The sequence below is a fragment of the Solanum stenotomum genome, unplaced genomic scaffold (genome assembly GCF_019186545.1).
Source record: "Solanum stenotomum isolate F172 unplaced genomic scaffold, ASM1918654v1 scaffold38100, whole genome shotgun sequence".
Lineage (NCBI taxonomy): Eukaryota > Viridiplantae > Streptophyta > Magnoliopsida > Solanales > Solanaceae > Solanum > Solanum stenotomum.
The window spans coordinates 133,853-144,792 of NW_026034755.1; the positions used below are offsets into that span (position 1 = coordinate 133,853).

Below are 10,940 nucleotides of genomic sequence, written 5' to 3' on the forward strand. Positions count from 1 at the left end.
TGATTTAAAATGTAATAATTTTATAATTAAAGATAATTAATAAAATATATTATGCACTTAATAATATATTTAATTTGTTATAATAATAATAATACAAATTATTAACTTATTTATTTGAGCACATTGAATTAATATTATTAGTACACAATTTATTTTATCGTATTAAAATATTATATCTATAACTGTATCAGCTACGCTTTTAGTTTTATAATATAATAGGTTGAATTCTTTGTAAGGATACTATTAATTTTATGATCATCTTATCTTTGATCACATATCAAATACTTCAAATATTTTTATTTGTTTGTGCTTTATTCTTTTCATATCGTTTGAATAAAAAATCATGTTAGTAATTTATTAATTCGAACATTCCATAAGAAATATTTGATATCATAAGATTAGATGGTATGTTGATACATTTTCTTTATATATTTTATTCAAAACCAAAAGATTTTACAAAATATTTTTTTCCGTATTAAAATTGTGCTACAATATGATAGAAATTTGATTTAAGGTAAAAATAATTTTAATAAATACAACCATAAAGTGAAAGTAAAAAAAATTAAAGAAGTAACCGATTATAGAGACAAAACTGACATATTGTTGAGATTGTCAGTTTTTACAAAATTTAAATTAAAAAGAAACAATAGTTGAGGTAATTTTAAAAATAGTTTTTTCTTTTGGATATTTGTAAATAATCCAAATGGCAGATTATTATTTTTAATGTTTTAAATATTTTATTTTATTTTATATTTATTTATTATTATTCTTATTATATTTGTCATTGTTTTTATTAACTAAAAATTAAAAAGATAACAACATTAATATCTTTATTTTGAGTTGATATTATTTCAAATTGTGTGTGCAGTTATCTCCTAGACAAATTTGATGAAGATATGGTTATTATAACTTTGAAATTGTTTAAATTATTTTATTTTTAAAATTAGGATTTAATTGTTAGTTTTTTCTTTATTTTTTTAAAAAAATGCTCAACTTTCACATTTCATAGGATTTCATAATTCAAGTCTAGTTGGTGAAAGTCTTTATGTTGTATTTTATTTTAATTGAAAATAATTTTCAAAATTATCTCCTAGCCAAATTTGATGAAAGTTGTAACTACTTGGAACAACTCTTTTTTTTTTTTTTTAAAAAAAGACGAATTAAATTGCTAATATTTTTAGAATATAAAATAAATTTAAAAATATCAATTTTCACATTAGGGTTCCCTAATTTGTGGGTAGTTGGTGAAAGTCTTTACTTATCATTTTTTTTTCATTGAAATTAATTTTCAAACTTATCTCCTATCTAAATTTGAAACACAAATTTAAAACATATTTTTTTAAAAATTAAACACAAATTTATAACATATTTTTTGAAAATTTAAAACGTCCAATTTTCACAGATCCATAATTCATGGATAGCTAGTGAAAGTCTTTACTTAGCTTTTATTTTAATTTAAGTTAATTTTCATTCTTATATCCTAATTATATTTGATGAAAATATGATTACAATTACATGAAATTGATTTTTTCTTGATTATTATTTAAAATAACAAATTTAAATTTCTTAATGTTTTACAAATTAAAAAGAAATATATTTATTTTTTAATTTGTTTTAAAAAATATGTAATTTTTCGTAAATATTCCTCTTTCTTTAGATCTTTTAAAATTTGCCAAAATAAAATGTTTCTCCATAACTTAATGTAATTTTTAGAACTCAAAAACAATATTGTTCTTTGTTTTTAAAATTGAATTTATGAATTTATTGTTTAAATTAACTAAAAATATCAGTTTTAAAACTAAAATTTAAGAATAATTGTGGTAATGACATGTGACGTTTTTTTCTCTCCTATTATATATATAGATAGATAGATTATATATAGATAGTTTATTACTATTATTATATTGTTATTATTATTATTATTATATTATTATTATTATTATTATTATTATATTGTTATTATTATTATTATTATTATTATTAAATTGTACTTCAATTTTAAAATTGTATTTCAAAAAAGGAAAAATTTAAAATTCAAATTTGTTGACAGTTTTCGTGAACTGATTCCAACAGTAACCTTAATATCTTTTTGGTTAATTTAAGATAGATAATAATTAAAATATTTTTGATTAATTTTTGAATTTTAAAATTGTTAATTTTTTTGTGATGTTGACATGTGTCATTCTAATTCTAATTATTGACACTAGCATTCGTACCAGCGCGTTGTGCGAATATTTTAAAATTAAAATAATTTATAAAATTCATTATTCACTTATTAATTTATTTTTTCAAGTAATTATAGTAGTACATTATACTATTAATATGATCATAGTAACCTAACTTATACATAACTTTATTTGTTATAATATTATTGTAATAGCTTTAATCAAATACGTTTTTAGTTTACAATATATTTCTGTTGAACTATTAATAAAATCATTATTTTTTTTAACGAAAAAAAATCAAATTCTAACTTTCCACATAAAATGTTTAATACTATAAAAATAAAGACAAATTTAAATATTTTACATATGTATAATTCAAAAACACAAGTTTCAAAAATATTTTTTATTGATTTTAATTCGAGTTAAACTATTAATGGACAATTTAATTAACTTAAAATAATTAATAATTATTTTATATTAGTATAAACATGAAAAAAAAAGACTAATACATAATTAATAAATGCATTTATATTTATTGAAATTAATTAAATACACATAGTGAAACAATTGTTTGATCTTATATATAAGTGATTATTCAATAAAGAATTTTGATAAGTTATATTTTATTTATGCACTATAAATAACTCAACAAACTATACACAGTAAAAAAAAAATAGAAAAATGCTATATAAATCTGTAATTTATTTTTACAATAAAAAGTAGTTAAATGATCTCAATTACAACATCTGAATAAACTTTATTTTATTTTTTTAAAACAAAAAACACATGTTAGATATATATAAAAAATAAAAATAATGTGTCTACAACAAAACAATAAAAAAACTTTTTAAGATCATGTGATGTGTTTATTAAGATTTTGACCTTATCGATAAATGCATAATTACTTATCAAACGAAAACAATAGGGTTATAGAGAATAACATGAATTCTATGTTGAATTTTTCTTCCTTCAAAATATGTCATCTTTTATAACTCCTTTTTTCATTTCCTTCAAACATTATTTGTCTTAATATTAGTATCAATGTTTAAAAATTTTAAATCATAGAGTTACCACTATAAATTTCCAAAAAGTGTTCCTATCATATCACTTGAGATAGTATTTTAGGAAAAAAGATTAGTATATCCATTTTCAATTAAAAAATTATATCATGAAGGCAATATCTTATCGGGGTCGTAGAAATTACAATCATATGCTATTATTTGATCGATAAACGATATTTTAAGCCTCTATCTATGTTTCTATAAGTGGCAAATATTCATCTCAATTTCAACCAAAATGTCTAAGATATCTTGGGAATTATTTATGTTTTGCTTATATATAGAATTACGAAAGTAACAATAATGGTGACAACCTGCCTATATTTATTTTTACGATTTCACATATATAAAGTGTGTTTAATATGCTATTGAATAGAATTTTATAACTTATATTGTCGTAATTTAAATTATCAAAAGAATATGTTAATTATTTTAATAGAAAATACTCATATAATAACATAAACTTTTATCAATATAAAGTTACACATTTAAATACATATGCATTTGAATTTTTAATTTATTTCATCATAATTGATTAAATACATGATTTATTTATTTTTTGCAATTCAATTTTTTTTTAAAAAAAGTTTATTGTTGATAACTTCTACCAATCTAACTATTAGATTTATATTTTTTTCAACCATGCATATTTATTGCACATAAATCAATAGATCATATTCAAAATCCATAATTATTATATTATTTATTTATCATATTCAAAAGATAAACATCATATTTAACTAATCTCTTTATTTATCTTGTCTTAATTTAAATTAAGAAAATAATATGTGGATTTATATATACTATTTTATTTCTGAAATTAAATTAAATATTAAATAAATGAATAATAAATAAGAAAAAAATGATAAAATTACAATTTTTAATAGTTCAAGCCCTCCAACTATCTTCTCTCTTATCTTCCTAATCATGTCGTCATGCAGTTATTGCTGCTCCACTAATCCTTATCCATCATAATTATAGTAGTCATTTACTTGATCTTCATTTTTCTGTGATAGCTTATTAAAAATTCAACATAAATAGTTTGATTTGATAATTTTACTTGTGCGTTGTGTGAATATTTTTAAATGTTATAATTTATAAATTAAAAAATTTATAAAATTCAATATTCACTTGTTAATTTATGGATTGTTTTGACATATACATTAATTATTAGAATTAATAAAATGAAGAGCAAGCAAGTCGAGTGTCTAGAGCACCATCATCAATTTATTGTCCTTTCAAATTACACCAACAAAAGAGTGAGAAGAAAGTTTCTTTTAAATGTGAATAACTTTTTTTTTTTTACAAAATACATGATAAGAAAAATAATAATATGAATTCAGTTTTATATTACTATCGCATTCAAATAGGTACTAACAGGGTGATTGACTTGATCAACTCCTCTTTTCAATAGTCGTTCAATATCCTGAAATGTATAAAAATAATATAATAGGAGATGCAAAATATTTCAGTTACAATTAATCATTTCACTAATATCATAATATTTAAAAATAAAATAATTTAAAGTGGTCTAAAATTAATTTTGACACAAAGCTTTGAAACACACCTTAAGGATTATAAAATTCTTGCTTTTGATTTTTGGTATGATATAATTGCTTTCATGTAACCTGCAACACACAAAAGAAAAGCATTTAAATTATGATGGCTAAGAAAAATTAAAGAAGATGAAATATTTACTCTTTATTTAATTTATATCTCATTTCATTTCAATGCCCTCATATATTTTGTGATAATGTAATATATGTTTCTATATTGTGTAATTGTGTGAATAATTCCTGAGAGTTATTATGTGATGAGGTGAGAAATGGAAAGTGTTTATATATCTTAGAGTTAAATCTATAAACTTTTTTTTGTCTTGAAAATTACACGCTCTTTTCACCCATGTTCCAATTCACACAACCAAAATACATGAGAACAAAATCATTTAAGTTTGCTTTGAAATTTATTGACGGAATAATGACACCATTTTTTAATTTTAAAACTTCTAAGATCATTTGAAGACTGTTCAAGCATCTGCATCAAATTTAAAGGGGTCTTCTTTCTAATCCGAAGTGTTGTTATACTTGCATGATCTTTTAGTAGCAAATGAACCATGAAAAAGAAGCAAACACAGTAGCAAAAGCAATAGCAGAAGTAGGAGAAACCTGAAAAAGAACAACACAAACACTTCACCCATGGAATAATGTTCAAATATATTGTAAAAACTAACTTGAAACGGGAGAAATCTATGAATTGAACTGGTACTTTGCAAGCCGATTAATAAAATTGAACCCATGGCTTCTTATTCAATTTTAAAAAAATAACTGCAAGTTTTTAAATTTAAAAATTGAGGATAACTGCATGCAACAGTTATTTTAGATAATTAGTATTTTTTCAATTTTTTTCTTCTTTTTTTTTTGCAACTTTTATTTTTAGTTTTGGATTTTAAATTAATTTTGATAATTCATAAATTATATTCGATTTCTCCTATTATATAGACATATAGATATTATATAAATGATGAATTTAAAAGAAACTTCTAAATGTGGGTTTATAATTTGAGGATATGTAATTAGATGTAATTTTAAATAATAAAGTTTAATTAATTTAAAATATTTATCCAAAAAAAAAAAGGAATCGCTCACAGACACACACGTCACATTACTATATTTAAAATTATTGATTGATATTTATTTATTATTGATTATTTAAAATTTAAAATTCTAGAAATTTGTGGTAATGATATGTGTCATTTTTTCTTCTCCTTTTATATATAGATAGAAGATTTCTCCCATTTTATATTTCCCTTTCACATTTAACTGCAGTTGTTACAAATTCTCTCCCATCATCAAACTACGTATTTTACCAAAAACAAAGCGCTCTACCTCTTCTATTCTTAAAGTTTTTTCAATTATGGATATAAACATGATTTCAATTCGAATTCAACACAATGGACAATGGGATGCAACAAGTATGTGTGGAAAGAGCATGGCATAATTGGTGATTGATTTAAATATCATATTTAAATTATTTGGTTTTTTTTTTTGATTTCTATTTTTTAATCTGACAATAATAGTCTTTTGTTTTATGGCGTTGGCGTATTTGATATGGTATAAATATACACCAAATTTGTTTGGTGTTGCTACGGAATTGGTGAATTGTTTACAAAATGAAATTAAAATATTTGGGTATTTTTTCGGTGATTTTTATTCAAAATTTGACCATATTAGTGATGTGTATGATGGTGTAATTAATATATTTTAGATTTAGATAAGTAAGTTTTTTTTTGGTATGTGTTAGTGTATTTCATTAATTTTAGATAATTTATAATAATAATATTAAAAAAACACAATTTGCTTGGTGTATGCGCACTTGTTTGTGTTATAGGTCGCTGTTGTTAAATTTCTTGGTAGTTTATACTGTGCGAGATTTTTGGTTAGATTAAGGTATATATATTGAAAGTTTAAAATAATTATGTTCTTTAAATTGTTAATTACTTTACGTTGATTTATTTCATACCAAAATAACAACCAAATTGGTATACTATCTTATTAGTTAAAGTCATTTTGTATAGCAACATGATTATCATTTTAGTATAGTTTGTTTGCATATCTTTATTTTTTGGTAATGTGTTGGTAAATTTGATATATTTTATATAAATTATAAATACCAACTTTGCTTGGTGTATGTGGTAATGTTTGTGGTATACTTCGTTGTTGTTAAATAATCTGTAGTGTATGTAATTTTTGGTAGGCTTAAGATAGATACATCGAAAGTATAAAGAAAAAACATTAAATTGGTTAAAACACTTATTAGTTTGTGTTGGTGTATATCATACCAAAATACCAACATAATATTATACTAACTTAATTGGTAAAACCATTTTGTATACCAACTACCATTCTAATATAAACGAAGCATACTGTATATTAATATAAAAATCAATCTGTTATGTCAAATTAAATTGTAAATACCATTCTGTTATATATATATATATATATATATATATATATATATATATATATTGCTGAATTTCTTATCAAATTATAATTGTAATATGTTGTTCATGTACTAGTTATTTACTAATCTCACTAATTGTTTTGAATTTTGATTAACAATAAGTTGTAATGTAACACGTGAAAGTAGTCATGCAATTGCTGCTATTGGATACAGAAATAACATCGCGAGGATTATTGTTCAGCCTATTACAATAATACGAATTTTTTAGACACTTATGCAATCTCGAACCATTGTCTTGCGAAAGCACATGAGAGATTCCATCTGTAAAAAAAAGATTCAATGAAAGGACTTCAAAAGGTTTGTAGTAAATGTGGTACACCTGGGCATAACAAGAAGACTTGCCCCAAATTTCCACCTCTGAAGTAACATTGTTGTGTTATAATTGTTTTTTGGTTTTATTTAATATTTTATGTTGTTGGATATTTTATGGTTTTATTGAATTTCAGTTAATTTTGGAGGATGTTGATTTCACTTTGTACTAATATTGGTGAATGTTTGAATTAATAATTTATAATATTGGTGTATAGAATGTTGTAACATTGGTGTTTGTGTGTTTGAATAACACATTGTTGTTTTCTTGATTAGAATAAAATTCATATTTATTTTTTTTGAGATATTTAATGATATAAACTAAGTTTTTTATATACCAAATTTATATAAGAAAATGGCTCTGTAAAGTTTGATATATATGTGGGTATGTATTAAATATATATTTTAAGCATTCAAAAATATGATTTTCGTAATATTGGTGTAAAATGAAAAGTTATTGGCTAATTTGTATTATCGGAGTAATAAATGTTATAACAATTGTTTTTGGGTGTTTGTTTAAGGGAACTTTGTTTAGTACATTGTTGTTTTCTTGGTGAAAATAAACTACAATTTTTTCTGAGATAAACATAAATTTACCTTTTTGAATATCAAACTTATATAATCATTTCAATTGTTGGTATAATATGTCTTGATTGTTGGTAATATATACCAACATTACTACGTGATTTTGTAAAGATAACTAAATAAAAATTGTATTTTGATACCATAATGGAACCAACATTGTAACAATATGTAATAGTTAGATGGATGAACAAAAAATATGCATCAAACTGATCAAAAATACCAAAACTAGAGGATAAAACTAAAGAAGATGAACTGAATATGAACTATTGAGAATAACTAAAGACAACAATGGAGAAAACACTTCTGCCAAAACTAGATTACATAAAAAGTAACAAAAATAAATGCTATGGAGAGAATATATGGTCAAATACATAAATATGTTTCTCTACATACATGGATTAACTCAAAAGGGAAGAGAGATAAAAAAAAATGGAAAAGAAGAAAACGTGTAACCACGGGAAGTTAAAAAATAAGAAAAAAGTAATATCATATTTATCCATCCCCATTAATTATGCACATAATCCAAAAAAGAAGAAGAGAAAGTTTAATATTAAATTAATAATATTAATAAAACACGAAAAATCAAGTATTTGCCATATTGGTAATTAAAAAGAAGTATGTGCATAATATGTTAATAAAAGTCTTAAATTGTATATTCTTGTAATTTTCACTTCTTTAAAATCTTACGTCGTCATAATAAAAAAGAATTAAAGGTCGTCTTTGATTTTTGGAATTGAAGGTTTGTACAAATAAAATTAATAAGTATATACATGATTTTTCATGCATTAGTGCAACAATCTATTAATTTAAAAAATACAAATTCTAAAGGCTTAAGTCATCTATGGCCCATTAAAGTTGTCCATATAATTCACTTAGACACCTTAACTAGGACTACTACCTATTGAACGCTTTAATCTATCCAAAACATGTTCTTATTAGATTTTTTTCGATAATGAGTAAAAAAAATAAAGTGTGTGTGATACACTTGCTATGATGTGGCAAAAATGACTAATTAAAAGATGACATGTGTCACTGCCAACAACTATAGAATTTATTTTTATGTTAAAAATAAGAGAAAATGGCCAAATAACCCCGCAATCTATAATCAGATTTTCAACTACACACTTATACTTCATGGGGGTCCTATTACCCCCTGAACTATTTTAAAGTGGAATTATTTCCTTCCTGAAATGTCATTATCAGACATCTGTCTTGTGGTGAAATACAAGCACTTGACACGTGTATTTCACCATTTAATGATTTTTTTTTTTTATAAAAAAAGTTCTCCTCCTTCCTCTTTCTTTTTTCCCCAATCATTTCTTCAACCCTATCTATACTAAACACCATTTTTTACCTCAATAAATTACTATATCTCTAACATGTTAAAAAAAAGAAAATTCAACTCACCTTTTCATCTACTCCGAATCTCTAGAGTCTAGAAGATAGTGGTCCTAATTAATCAAATCTTTCATCCAACTAATTCAATAATTTTTTCACATTTTTTTACATTTCGTTCGATTTTTCTCCTTAGACAATTTTAGATACACATTAAATGGGTCATGAATATTCGAGATTAGATTAATCCCTTGAAGATTCCGTCGACAACTCAAAATAATCCCGGATGAGAAGATCAATTTGTAACGCCAATTTGAGAAACCTCTCTCTCTTTCCCATTCTTTATTATTTCTCCCTCTAAAATTTTCATGATTAATTTAGGGATAAGGATCTGAAAAATACCCCAACTTTGGTCGAATTTGTTGTTGCGATACTAAACTTTCATGAGAACCTATTACCTCCTTAGACTATTTAATACCGTAGTTTAAACATATATATTTGCCCACGTGGACATAAAAAATAATGCAAAATTATAAATAGTAATGTGTCCACGTGGGCATATATATACCTTTAAAATACATTATTAAATAGTTTAGGGGGTAAAAAATGCACTATTAAATAGTCTAGGGAGGTAATAGGTCCTCATGAAAGTTTAGTATCGCAACAGCAAATTCGACCAAAGTTGGGGTATTTTTCAGACCCTTATCCCATTAATTTATAATTTGAGTTTTTGATTTTGATTCTTCATGGATTTTAGGAGAACATGTAGGATCCTTCTTTTAAAATGTAGAAGAAATTGTTTTGTTTTAGTTTCTTTTATTAAGTTTGAAAATATTTTTTAAATATACAATTACTTCACTTTGATTTTGTTACTCTTGAATCAATTAATTAATGGGTTTGTTTTTTTTTAACAATAAATTTAATTTGTTAGATATATTCTAAATAAGTTTATTGAAAAATTATTTATTCATTAAATGCATTTGTTGTTGATAATTTTTATTCCAAACATCCATTGAAAAAGCTTCAACAATGATAATGGTGAAAAATGTATAATTGTATAGATAAATAAGAAGAAAGAAAGAGAAAACAAAAAATTAGAAAAAAAATGGAAATTAATAAAGTAGGCAACTCACTCTCTCAAAGAGAGTGAAATACACTCTCTATGCCAACTCAGCACTTAAGGGGCTATTTATTCTATTTTAAAGTAGTTCGGGGGGGGGGGGGGGGGNNNATGGAGAATAGGTGTGTAGTTGGAAATCCGGTAATAGATTGGGGGGTCATTTGCCCATTTCTCTAAAAATAAAGAAAATTATTTCAAATAAATTTTATATCTATTTTTTAATTAAAAAATAAATGAAATGACAACACATGTTACTCAACCCCACCCTACCCAACCCCCTTTCTTCTTCATCTTCTTCCCAACATTTTTTTTCTCAAACCACATAAACCAATTTCACTGCAAATTACT

At 23.4% G+C, this 10,940-nt stretch overlaps 1 protein-coding gene across 1 annotated transcript in view; it reads left to right on the forward strand.

Annotated features, from left to right (window-relative positions):
• Positions 1–7,935, forward strand: part of LOC125852672 (acyl-acyl carrier protein thioesterase ATL3, chloroplastic-like) — a 15,436-nt gene extending 7,501 nt beyond the window's left edge. Inside the window, exons 6-8 of the mRNA XM_049532390.1 lie at positions 4,420–4,429; positions 6,818–6,821; positions 7,922–7,935. The gene's annotated coding sequence lies outside the window, so the exon portion shown is untranslated. The remainder of the gene's footprint in view (positions 1–4,419; positions 4,430–6,817; positions 6,822–7,921) is intronic.
• The last annotated feature ends 3,005 nt before the right edge of the window (positions 7,936–10,940 follow it).